General features: G+C 39.7%; 1 protein-coding gene across 1 annotated transcript in view; it reads left to right on the forward strand.

Annotated features, from left to right (window-relative positions):
- The first annotated feature begins 819 nt into the window (after positions 1-819).
- The window catches only part of frmd4bb (FERM domain containing 4Bb), a 119,753-nt gene continuing 106,569 nt past the window's right edge, over positions 820-14,003 (forward strand). Inside the window, exon 1 of the mRNA XM_034172909.1 lies at positions 820-1,004. The gene's annotated coding sequence lies outside the window, so the exon portion shown is untranslated. The remainder of the gene's footprint in view (positions 1,005-14,003) is intronic.

A 14,003-nucleotide genomic window follows, 5' to 3' on the forward strand; every position in this document is an offset into this window, starting at 1 on the left:
ACTGCTGTGCACGCAGATTCATCAAAGTCTACTCTCTGTCTGTAAGAGCAGCGCTGCGTCACACAAGGAGCAGCGCACCCTCCCCCCTCTAGTCTTTTGTTGTTGCGCCATCATGTGGCTCAGCGGCGCCACCCAACAGCCATGCAGGTAGGCTCAGCCTGGCCCGCCCACTCAGCGCTCTCTTCGAATCAGCCCTCTACCTCAGGAGATTTTAAGTTGTGTTGAGTGATATTTTTTTAAACAAAAATGTTGATTGTGATAATAAAGTATTTTGTTGTCACGTACAATGTTAGGCGAAATTCTATCCTAGGTCTTTTGGATCCTTTGGATCTATGAAGCTTAAATATGAAAATATCGGTATCAGTATCGATATCGGCGATACTGGGCCTGTATTTACTTGGTATCGGATCAATACCAAAATTCCCGGTATCGCCCACCTCTACATCATGTCAATATTTGTCGTGCATTTTTGTCCTACAAATTGTGTTATCGTTTCAAGACATCGGTGGTGACAGACAAAAAAACTGCATTTCGAGATCTGAAAATGGCCTCTTTATTTTTAACAATGCATGCAAGTGTGGTGATTTATTTGCTGACTCCTGTATTCCAATTCTGCATTATTTCTGCATATTAGAACTATACAGGAGTAAAACAGATGTTTTTTTTTCCCCCACTCTCAAATACAATATTCAACTGAAAATTTCGGTAGAAACCCTTAAGACCAGCGGTGAAATTAAAGCTCATTGTGTGCCGCTGCCCCACACGTCATTATCGCGGACACTTGAAGTGTGAAGACGCCGGCAGCTGCTGGATGGATGGGAGACGCAGGGAGGGCGGGAGGAGATGCGGGGTTTGTTCACATAATAGTCGGCGGCTAAAGGCGTGGTGAGCGCGGCTCGACGCGGGGCGAACGGCACGGCATAAAGCCGATAACCGGCCAATATGTAGGCGAACGGCTACCTTATCGACACCCAAAGAGGGATACGAGCGTCAGGAGCGCAAAGGTAAGAAGACGAGCGCGGATGCGAGCGGATGGAGCAGACTGACGCCGCCTCGGCGAGCTGAGAGGAGACAAAAGTAGACCGGCGCGTGATGGGAGCGCGTCAGTGAAAATGACAGCGTGTGTGTGTGTGTGATTTGTCCCGTTCACCGCCGCTAAAATAAGTCTGTTCTTTATTAGACTCCCGGTGATCAGGTGGTTTCCACCCTCTCATTGTTCTCTGTCTGTGCCTGCGAGAAGAAGCAAAAGCTTTTTTTTTCATTACAGTCTGATATCAGTGTTCACTGTCGTCTTTATTCTACGTTTCAGGGATGCAACAGTTATTATTTATTATTTTTTTTAAAATAATTTCGAATCATGTATATATGGAAACACTTTTAAAATCACTTTGTGCCTGCTCTCTCACATACATCACATTTCTGATTAAAATTCAGATTATTTTAAGCAGTGTTTGAAAAATTAATTTCCACCAGTCTTGTTTGGAGTTGCAAATGTTTTTTTTTAAACGGCATTTATGCTGCTTCATTTGGGTTATAATGTGTGTCATATGAATTCAAAGCAGTTTAAACAAGAATGGCACTCCCTGAGCACCTTTGTTGCTGACCGAACGGTCCCCCTTAAAAATTGGTTGCCTTTTGCATCTGCGCATGCGTCATTAGCTGCAGTTCACAGATTCAAACTGAAGTCCAGTCATCGTCTTTTGTACAACAATCATTTCCAAATAAATTCAGCATTATTTCATCATAAAAGACAGATGAAGCAATCAGAGCGCTGTGGCTAAACGAGCTGCTAGCTGATGGCGTTCACTGCGCTTCGGTCATTTCAAAGCGTCATGGAATTTTGCAGAGTTTCTGCTAAAACGCGCTAGTTTCTGCTTAAAACTGACTTTAGAATGATTTAAGAGGTTTTACCCTCATCATCTGATGGTTAATAACCCCATTAATCCATTTGATTGCTTTGGGTGAAGAGACGCCGTCTCAGACGTGCTGCTGTGGTCCGAAATGACGCAGATGCAAAAGGCGGACCAATTTTTAGGGGCGGACCATTAGGTCTGCGACACCTTCCTCCGCCGAGGCTGACCAAGCTTAAGGGCCTGGTCACATTGCATTAGCTGAGCGAAGTAAAAAGTGACAAAGCCACAAACCGCTGAGAAAAAGTGAACGAATGAGCCGGCACTCACCGAAAAGCCTGCAAGTGCAGAGTGCATAAAAGAACAAAAGGAAAACCGAGACGAACAAAAGAAAAATGAAGCCAAAGTGATGGAAATTATTGGTTGAAATAAAAGGATTAATAAATGGAATACTTTTGACTGTGTTGAATGCTTGGTCTCCAAAGTAAAGGTCAAACAAGGTCGTCCATTGGATTCTATGACATATGACGTACCCCGTAACATGATAACTAAGCATGACAGATGGTGCAAACTATTCCTTTTCAAAATGCTATTAACTCAACCAATAATTTGCATCATTTCATACCAAAATTGGAGCAGCTTTAACTTTTGACCCCAGTAAAAACTGAAACTGGCCTTTTTGCTGTTTTTACCCTATAACTCGAGAACATTCAGTCATAGATACTCCAAACTATGCCTTTTTGGGATCCTTATGATCAGAAAAAGTTTTCAACATGATTGGAGCATTTTTAAATTTTGACCCCTGTGTAATTGTTTATTGACTTCTGTAGCTCATTAGAGGTCAGCTCCAGGATGCCTCCATATTTGAAAATAAACATTAGTTAATTTAGAATATGTGTGCCAAATTCCATGCTTTTATCACAAAATGAACAATTTTTATGGAAATTTTAGCTAAGCTGTACCACTAAAGTCTGTTTCCTGTCTTTGACCCGCTCACACGAAATATGGGAGACAGATGGGGAAACGCTTTTTTAAGAGAGGGCGTGGCAAGCAGAAGTTTGTTTCTATTTAAAACAACAGGCACTGAAATAAGTCATTCCTTTAATATGAATCTCCCAAACTCCATCCATCCATTTTCAATACACCCAATAGGGAAAAATTTGCAGCTCCTTGAATGGCTGTTTGAGGCTGGGTTCTAAAGTGTGCACATTACCATAGAAGCACATGTTAAAATATCCAACTTGAGAAGAGAAATAAACATGTTTACAGCCTCCCACAAAAACAAAAATGGTTTTGGTCTCCATAGCTAGTTTCCTCCTCCGTGACAACTATATGGGGTGATTTTTTTAAATAACTCATTAAATATGTTTTCAGCCATAAAAGGCTGCATAATTAAGGGTGTGGTCACTTTGAGTGACAGGCAATGTGTGCCACTGAGCCGAGTCAGCTCCCATCGCAGACAGACACCTGTAGCTGTGGCAACTAGCTACAGTGGATGACTGCCAGTCATTTCTGAGCATTTTATTTCACAAATATCTGTAATAATATGGCAGTGCGGGCGGCATGGTGGCTTAGTGGATAGCGCTGTTGCCTCACAGCAAGAAGGTCATGGGATTGATTCCTTCTGTTACCTTTCTGTGTGGAGTTTGCATGTTCTCCCCGTGTTTGTGTGGGTTCCACATCCAAAGATATGTAGGGTAGGTGAATTGTAAACTTTTTAACTGTCCAGGTCTCCCTTGTAAAAGAGATCTCAAAAGGACTAACCTGGTTAAATAATGGCAAAATGTAAAAATAATAAAGCTTGATGTGCAGTTAATTGTTCTAGCAGATCATCTAAGAAATCTCTGCTCCATTGTTTCCATTATATGAGATTTTCATGTTCTTTACTTTTATACACTAGTGGCCTTAGCACATTTAGTATCAGTAGCTTGATGATGGTCCAGTTAAAGGTGTATGGCCTTGTTGGGTTTTTGGCCTTTTATTGTGGCCAGCCTAAGGCACACGTGCAATAATCATGCTGTCTAATCAGCATCTTGATATGCCACACCTGTGAGGTGGGATGGATTATCTCAGCAAAGGAGAAGTGCTTATGTACATAGAAAATGTTTTAGATCCTTGAGTTCCGCTCATGAAAAATGGGGGCAAAAACAAAAGTGTTGCATTTATATTTTTTGTCCAGTGTATATAATGTCTCATTTAGTTCTGTGTTTTGTTTTGTTTTTAGAGAGAGAGAGAGAGAGAGACAAACTCCTCAGCTTATGCATTTATTTTTAATTTTGTGGGTTTCTTCAGGATTTCTGTTTTTTTTTTTCTTCTTCTTTTTTTTTTTTGCTCCTCATTAAAAAAAAAAAAAAAAACAAGCAGCGGAAACTAAAGTTTGACACTGAGCGATAGTGTTATCGCAGATTTGAAGGAAGAGGCACATGTCTGTCTGTATTTAAAGCTTGTAAACAGGAATTGTTGGTGACATGTGAAACCTTGTTGCGATTTGCTGGAGAGGATATCCTGTATCATTTGTCAGCCCAGAACACATACGTATGTTCTGACTAACACAAGTTTCAGACTTAAACCAACTTCTTCAACACATTAAAGCAAATCAGCTGAACAAATGGCATAAAAACCCTGTGTAATTTTTCTCCTGCGTGTCTTCTCTCGTATGACAGTTAAACGAGGCAGAGATGCTCCTCTATCCATTTTGAGGTGGTGAACAATTCAGCTGGAACCTTTTCATAGAGGAAAATCAAAGGCTCCTCAGCGTTTCCTGAGATCCGTGTTAACGACTGAGAGGTGGAGATCTATTTATGGATAGACAAGTAATCTTATATTCATACACTTAGCAGAGAGGGAATAAATCTACTGGTGAAAACCTATCACAGTGCAGGACTGGTGAAATGAAACCAGCATCACCTTTTGTGCAGCTGCTCTTATAATCGGTAGAGATGGACTAATTAAACATTTTAATCACCATTTTTAAGTGTCACTTAAGATGAAGTAACTATTGATTACACCTCCTTCCATATTAATATGGAGATTTTTTTAGTGGTATAGATATCTCGGGTGAAGATAATGTAATTTGCTTTTTTTCTCAATTCTCTCAGCACCTTGTCTCTGTTCTCTGCAGAAACTCACTGCAGTGCTTTGTAATGAAACTCTGCAGTTCATGATATCAGGACTGTCAAACGGCATAGATAGCATATGCTATAGTATGAGGTCAGCCAGTGGAAATACTCCCAAAAAGACTTAGTGCCTGATTTACGAAAGGTTTGCAGGTGTAAACACATGCACAAACACCAATGAACTTGCAAATCCAGCAGCATGCTGAATTGTGAACAGTGCATAACAATGACAGCATCTAATAACAATGACAGCATCTAATAAGTGCATATTACACAAATATTGAATGTTTATGTTTGGTTCATGAATTATCTTCTGGTTTCTGCGTCTTTCGTGTTATATTTGAAGGGGCCCTTACTACCACAGTCTTCAGATTCACAGGGAACATTCTTGGGACACAGACCTTGGACAAGTTCAAAGATGGCTAACCTTGACATATTCTAAGACGTATTTTAAGAGGTTAAAAAGTCACATTCTGTTTGAATCCCTTCTGCTTTGTTTTTTGATAGCGGGGGATGACAGCCAATCAGAGTAGAGCTGCACCGTGATGTCAGTGGCTGGTCTCTTTAAAACCGCTCTGCTTTGTGTCTCCCATATAATATACATATGTTGCAGACATGAAAGAGTGAAGCTCGTCAGCATCTCACCATGTCATTTAGGTTCTTCAGACTTTATTTTCTTTATCTCTGTCCTATCACACGTGGCTCAGGAAATGTGGACCACACACCGGTGCACTTCGCTCTTATAAATGCGAGGTCTCTCACAAAACTTTTATTCTGAACGACTTCTTTTCCTCACGTGGGCTGGATATCCTCATGTTGACGGAAACGTGGATTAAACCAGGTGACTACAGCGCCTTCACGGAGCTCCTCCCCCCTCACTGCTCTTTCCTCTGTTCACCTCGTGCATCTGGTCGGGGAGGCGGAGTTGCCACCGTCTTCAAGGATAAATTTGCATGCAAGTCTTTACATGCAAATAATTATTCCTCTTTTGAAGTACAGCTGTTCCTGATGGATTTTTCTTGTCCAATATTATGTGCTGTGGTCTATCGTCCACCTAAATATAATAAGGACTTTATTCAGGAGTTCTCTGAGTTCTTAGCTGAGTTGGCCCCCAAATATGATCACATTCTAATCTGTGGAGTTTTTAATATCCACGTTTGTTACCAGTCCGATCAGGTGGCCACTGACTTTAAATGTCTTCTGACATCTTTTGATTTAACTCAGATTGTGGATAAACCAACCCACAATGCTGGACACACTTTGGACTTGATTATCACTCATGGGCTCATAGTGTCTCTTACAGAAATATCAGACACTCCCATTTCAGATTATTTCTCAATTCTTTTTCACGTTCTTGCTCCTCCACCTGTCAGTAAGCCTCCCGCCCCACCTTCTCGCCCCAGGATTATTACTTCTTCAACTGCTGGGGAATTTGCAACTGCTTTTGTGAATATGGAGATTTCTACTTATTATGAAGAGTCTCTCCCTCAAGGCCTAGATAGCCTTTTATTGTTTTTCCATACCACCTGTACTGGGATCCTTGACAAAATTGCTCCTTTTAGGTGCAGGTCTTCTAAACCAAGGGCTGACCCCTGGCTAAATGACACTACTCGTGGAATCAGGCAGCGCTGCAGACAGGCAGAACGTCGCTGGAAGAAGGACAGACTACATGTGTCATTGGAGATTCTTAAGGACAATCTTGCTCAGTATCAGAGGGCAGTGAAGGAAGCTAAATCCCAGTATCTGTCTGACATTATTTCCACAAATGGACATAGCCCTCGTGTGTTGTTCAACACAATTAATTCGGTTGTGAACCCCTGCACCCCTCATTTTGAAAATGCCAGTGTTTCTACCTGTGAGGACTTCTTACACTTTCTTGTGGATAAGGTGATGTCAGTGAGAGCACTGAGAAGCTGCAGTATCAATCTGGAGGAGTCTGTTACTACTGTGCACTCTGCAGTGTTTGATCATTTTGATCCCATCACTTTGAGATCCCTCACTGACATTGTTAAATGCATGAGGGTCACTAACTGCCCTTTAGATTTTCTTCCTGCTAAATTACTGAAAGAAGTGTTCACCACTGTTGGCCCTTCCCTTTTGATTTTAATTAATATGTCTTTAAGTTCAGGATGTTTTCCTGATGCTTTCAAACATGCTGTGGTGAGACCATTGCTTAAAAAACCACACCTTGACACTTCTGTTCTATCTAATTTTAGACCTGTGTCAAATTTGTCTTTTATTTCAAAAAATTATTGAAAAAGCTGTTTTTAAACAGTTGCAAGTGTTCTTAGATAGTAATTTTATTCTTGAAAAATTTCAGTCAGGGTTCAGAACAAGGCACAGCACAGAATCTGCACTCCTCAAAGTCCACAATGATGTGACTCTGTCGCTTGATGCTAAATGTCCAGTTCTTTTAGTGCTTATTGATTTGACAGCAGCAATTGATATTGTTGATCACAGGATTCTCTTGTCTCGTTTAAAGCACCATGTTGGCATTTGTGGCACAGCATTAAAGTGGTTTAGTTCCTATCTAATGAACAGAACATTTTCTGTCATGATAGGTGACTTGTCCTCCTCTGTTGCAACCTTGTCTTGTGGAGTACCCCAGGGTTCCATTTTGGGCCCCATTTTGTTTTGTCTTTATATGTTACCACTGGGCTCCATTATGGAGAGACATAACATGTCTTTTCATTGCTATGCAGATGACCTGCAGATTTATCTGCCAGTGTCTTCAATCAATCAATCAATCAATCAATCAGTTTTTTTATATAGCGCCAAATCACAACAAACAGTTGCCCCAAGGCGCTTTATATTGTAAGGCAAGGCCATACAATAATTATGTAAAACCCCAACGGTCAAAACGACCCCCTGTGAGCAAGCACTTGGCTACAGTGGGAAGGAAAAACTCCCTTTTAACAGGAAGAAACCTCCAGCAGAACCAGGCTCAGGGAGGGGCAGTCTTCTGCTGGGACTGGTTGGGGCTGAGGGAGAGAACCAGGAAAAAGACATGCTGTGGAGGGGAGCAGAGATCGATCACTAATGATTAAATGCAGAGTGGTGCATACAGAGCAAAAAGAGAAAGAAACAGTGCATCATGGGAACCCCCCAGCAGTCTACGTCTATAGCAGCATAACTAAGGGATGGTTCAGGGTCACCTGATCCAGCCCTAACTATAAGCTTTAGCAAAAAGGAAAGTTTTAAGCCTAATCTTAAAAGTAGAGAGGGTGTCTGTCTCCCTGATCTGAATTGGGAGCTGGTTCCACAGGAGAGGAGCCTGAAAGCTGAAGGCTCTGCCTCCCATTCTACTCTTACAAACCCTAGGAACTACAAGTAAGCCTGCAGTCTGAGAGCGAAGCGCTCTATTGGGGTGATATGGTACTACGAGGTCCCTAAGATAAGATGGGACCTGATTATTCAAAACCTTATAAGTAAGAAGAAGAATTTTAAATTCTATTCTAGAATTAACAGGAAGCCAATGAAGAGAGGCCAATATGGGTGAGATATGCTCTCTCCTTCTAGTCCCCGTCAGTACTCTAGCTGCAGCATTTTGAATTAACTGAAGGCTTTTTAGGGAACTTTTAGGACAACCTGATAATAATGAATTACAATAGTCCAGCCTAGAGGAAATAAATGCATGAATTAGTTTTTCAGCATCACTCTGAGACAAGACCTTTCTGATTTTAGAGATATTGCGTAAATGCAAAAAAGCAGTCCTACATATTTGTTTAATATGCGCTTTGAATGACATATCCTGATCAAAAATGACTCCAAGATTTCTCACAGTATTACTAGAGGTCAGGGTAATGCCATCCACAGTAAGGATCTGGTTAGACACCATGTTTCTAAGATTTGTGGGGCCAAGTACAATAACTTCAGTTTTATCTGAGTTTAAAAGCAGGAAATTAGAGGTCATCCATGTCTTTATGTCTGTAAGACAATCCTGCAGTTTAGCTAATTGGTGTGTGTCCTCTGGCTTCATGGATAGATAAAGCTGGGTATCATCTGCGTAACAATGAAAATTTAAGCAATACCGTCTAATAATACTGCCTAAGGGAAGCATGTATAAAGTGAATAAAATTGGTCCTAGCACAGAACCTTGTGGAACTCCATAATTAACTTTAGTCTGTGAAGAAGATTCCCCATTTACATTAAGAAATTGTAATCTATTAGACAAATATGATTCAAACCACCGCAGCGCAGTGCCTTTAATACCTATGGCATGCTCTAATCTCTGTAATAAAATTTTATGGTCAACAGTATCAAAAGCAGCACTGAGGTCTAACAGAACAAGCACAGAGATGAGTCCACTGTCCGAGGCCATAAGAAGATCATTTGTAACCTTCACTAATGCTGTTTCTGTACTATGATGAATTCTAAAACCTGACTGAAACTCTTCAAATAGACCATTCCTCTGCAGATGATCAGTTAGCTGTTTTACAACTACCCTTTCAAGAATTTTTGAGAGAAAAGGAAGGTTGGAGATTGGCCTATAATTAGCTAAGATAGCTGGGTCAAGTGATGGCTTTTTAAGTAATGGTTTAATTACTGCCACCTTAAAAGCCTGTGGTACATAGCCAACTAACAAAGATAGATTGATCATATTTAAGATCAAAGCATTAAATAATGGTAGGGCTTCCTTGAGCAGCCTGGTAGGAATGGGGTCTAATAAACATGTTGATGGTTTGGATGAAGTAACTAATGAAAATAACTCAGACAAATACAAATGACGCTATCAGACGTTTGTCAGACTGCATGGCTGATATAAAGCTGTGGTTACAGCAAAATTTTCTCCATTTGAACGAGGACAAAACTGATTACATTTTGTTTGGTGACCCTGCTCTTCTAGGTTCTGGTTTGTTGTCTGCGTCTTTGAAACCTATAGTAAGAAATCTTGGGGTGGTATTTGACAATTCTTTTAGATTTGACAAACAAATTGACAGCGTGGTAAGAACAAGTTTCTATCAGTTGCGTCTTTTATCTAAGGTTAAACCATTTTTAAACCACACTGACCTTGAAAAAACTATCCACGCTTTTATCAGCTCTAGACTTGACTATTGTAATGCCCTTTATGTTTAGATTAATTTGTGTTGTTGTGAATTATGTGAAGCGCCTTGGTGCGACTTTGTCGTGATTTGGCGCTATATAAATTAATAAAATTAAATTAAATTATGTTGGAGTTCCTCAGACATCTCTGAGTCGTCTCCAGCTGGTACAAAATGCTGCAGCCCAATTTTTAACAAACATATCAAGACGTCAGCACATCACCCCGGTTCTTTTTAATTTGCACTGGCTTCCAGTCTCTTTTAGGGTTGATTTTAAAATTTTGATGTTTGTCTTTAAAGCCCTTAATGGCCTGGCCCCTCCTTATTTGACTGAGCTTTTGCGTCCTCGTGTCTCAAACAGGTCTTTGAGGTCTGTTGCTGGGCCCAAACTTTGGAATAAATTGCCCCCTGAAATGAGAATCATCTCTGACTTGGAGCTTTTTAAGTCCAGGCTCAAGACGTATTTGTTCAGGCTGGCATTTAACACTAAGTAGCATGATGGCGCTTTATTTTATGTTATTAAATGTTTTTATGCATATTTTATTTAATTGTTTTTGTAATGGTTTTACTGCTGGATATTTGTTTTTACCATGTTTTGTTTTTAAATTTTGTTGTAAAGCACTTTGGTCACTTTGAGTGTTGTAAAGGGCTCTAGAAATAAACTTGATTGATTGATTTATTTTGTTTAAATGCTTCAGGGGAGCATTAGCATGGTAAAAACCTTTCAGCCCCAGACCCCCCCACCTTTTTAAGCATTTTTCTTTATTTGCCTTTCACATACTTGGAAAAGCTCCTCGCCATCTAACCATGTCCTTTAGGTCTTTCAGACTTTTTTTCAGTAAAATGGTTCTTGGGAGCATGAGAATGACTAAAACCTTTTAGCTTCTGGGGGATCCGCCCCCCAGACGCCCCGCCTTTTTAAGCATTTTCCTTATTTTGCCTTTCAGCTTCTGGAGGGGCTCTGTCCCCATACTCTCCACCTTTATAAGCATTTTTTTTTTTGCTTTTCAGCTGACCCCCTTACAGCCCTGTTAACCCCCTGCCACGTTAAGCATTTTTTTTTTGTAGATGTAAATTAATATTAATTATGTGAAGTTGCTGTGCGACGCTCCGCTTTTATGTAAAAGCTAGCGAGAAATGAACACTTCTAAAAGCGAAAAGGCCATTTTGGAGCTTAATAACACCTCTGAACTTATTTCCCGGATGTTAGCATGGTGGCGTTACAGGCTGGTAGCTAGCTGCAAAAGTCTGTTTTGTTTGTGTGTAAATATATCCTCTTTGTCATATATTATGTAAAAGATAGTGAGAAATAAATACTTCTAAAATGGAAAACGCTCTTTTTGTAACCGGATAACACATTTTGCGTCGTTAGCATGCACGCTAACTTCCGCTAACTCAAAGCTGAACTTCCCATGGAGTTAAATTTGTCTCATTAATACCAGCAAATGCACAAAGGGTGATCTACAAATATTCCTTGATTTGCATAACTTCCGCTTTCGTCAAAAGCTCATGTACACGCACATGCAAAGCCTCCTGCAGATGCTGTTTAAATGTAAATATTCCTTTTGATTGGCTGATTAATAGAGGGGCTTCATTGAACATGTACAAATTGTATATAAGACAACAGGATCTTAATAATAATTAAACATTTTAACTGCAAATCATAAAGAACACAAGGCTCATACAGCCAAAGGTATTTTAGCATTGGATTATATTTTATTATTGCCAGCGTGTGAACACAGTCAGTTACGTGGCAGAGTTCATGACTAACGAAGCACAAGATCCATACCTGCAAGGGGCTCATTTAATTACAGCCATTAACACATGCAAAATCCTCATTTACATACTGATGTCTACTGTATGTCATGTTTCCAATATCATTTGCCCAGTTAGTCTTCGTAAGTCAATCGCAAAACTGTCTCTAACCTAAGACATAAAAGGTTGGATTGCCCATGTAAATTTAGCACTCATTCTCTGGGATTTTAGTAACTCGGGCCTTTAGTGACTATTTGGAATTGGGGCAAACTTTGAATATCTGTGGAAAAAACCAATATGATCAATAATGTTGGAGCGTATTTAATGTATTCATGTCATGTAGTTTGGTTCAGCATTGCCCATCCATCTACCTGATACTTTGGCAGACAACACACTGCTAAAACCTACTGACACTTGATGTGTGCTATGATTTCTGATAGTCTTGTTGACCTCTTGCCCTTTCTCGTGCCATTGTCAGGCCAACATTCCCACTTTTTCACTTGAAATATCAGTGTTCTTTCCTCCTGCTGAACATTTGCAGCTTCAGTGGCTACAGTGTCCACCACTTTGGCATTGTGAAGTACAATAATACAAAGCCTTGAGGGGTTAGCAGCAGCAGCACTGTTTTACAGTTTCAGTCATGTTTGAATAATCAGACTCCTTAAGGCTCAAACAGGACAAGAAAGAAAAAGTGATGCAATCAAAAGAGGTTGCAGAGCTTTTAATACCTAACAGCCTTGGGAGAGTTGTGTTTATTGGGCTTATTAATTTTACAACCACAAAGTGAATGTGATACATACTTCTACTGACATTAATTACTGGTTCAAGGACTTTTTGTAAAAAGCTGTTAACAGCAAAAAATGTCCAACATGTCTGTTGTTGATATAAACATTTTGTGTTATACTGGTTAAATTATAAAATTATTCAGTGATTTACTTTTTGATTCCTGTTCAGGGTCACTTGGGTTGGCACATCCTGCACACGCTGCCAGTGTTGTTTTGGTGACACATAAACAAACTCATTCACACGCTCACTCATATGTACATACGGACACATCAGATTCAAACCCAGGACCTTCTCGCTGTCAGGCAACAGTGCTACCCACAAAGCCAAATCATAAAATTATTGACAATAGTTTAAAAGTAGCCCATCTTTGAGCAATGCCTTGTCTTTGTTATGTAGGAAATGCACTGAAAACGTGAGTGATAATATACACACTTTAACATTATTGTCGTCGCATTGAAAAGGCACTCACAGTCAGTATTACTGGCGATAACATATAGCATATAGATTTGTTAAAATGACTGGTGAAATGAAGCTAAATTTAAATTTAGTTAAAACTAAATAAAAAAAAAGACCTTGATTTTTAAAGGTGGTGTTATTTTTCTGTGATACCTTTTTTTTCCTGTTACTGTGACAAAATGTTAACATTGCACTTTCATATTAAATAGCGTCCCTTTATTCAGAGAGTGTCATTTGAGAGCATGGCGCCATTTTTGGGCCAACTGGCCTGAACTACTGAATGAACGTTTTATGTTTTCAACATTTTTTTAAATGAGTTAACCACATACAGCAACACATTCAGGTACAGGTACTATCAAAATAAATCTAAAAATAGTTAAGCTATCAAATTGACATAAATTAACGATTTATGATTATTTATGTTATTAATTTAAAGCCTGATTTACGCTTCTGTAACTCCGTGTCATGCAATGACGTGCGTGACAGTTTTAAAGTTCTCCGATGCTGGATTATGCTTTATTATGGATTAATTTGACCCTCAATAAGCTTTTCTTTCTACAGTCATCACCTCCAAATCAAAGATAAGTTGTACAATTCCCTCTTTTTCCAACTCCATGTTGTAAAGTGGCAGACTTTTCTGACAAATGTATGTGATCCCGAAATGTAATCAGCGTGTGCACTGCAAAAACTATAAAAATATGATGGCAGATGAAGGAGTGAAAGCAGAAAAGTGTCAAATCACAGCCTTTTGCAATGTCTGATTTAACAGGTGCGTGGCAGGCTGTGGATCCATGTCTGAGCACGGTTTGAAAAAAATAAACGGTCTGGCTTTTCATCAGGGAAATGACTCTGGTCCCACATGTGAGGAGTTTTTAATGGAAATACATTGCAATCAGATAGGACATTTTATCCGATGTGAGTGAAAAATCCATTATACAAAATCCGTTATACGAGGTCTGTGAGAAAAGTATCCGACCTTTTTATTTTATGCAAAAAAT

The sequence above is a fragment of the Thalassophryne amazonica genome, chromosome 6 (genome assembly GCF_902500255.1).
Source record: "Thalassophryne amazonica chromosome 6, fThaAma1.1, whole genome shotgun sequence".
Taxonomy (NCBI): Eukaryota; Metazoa; Chordata; class Actinopteri; order Batrachoidiformes; family Batrachoididae; genus Thalassophryne; species Thalassophryne amazonica.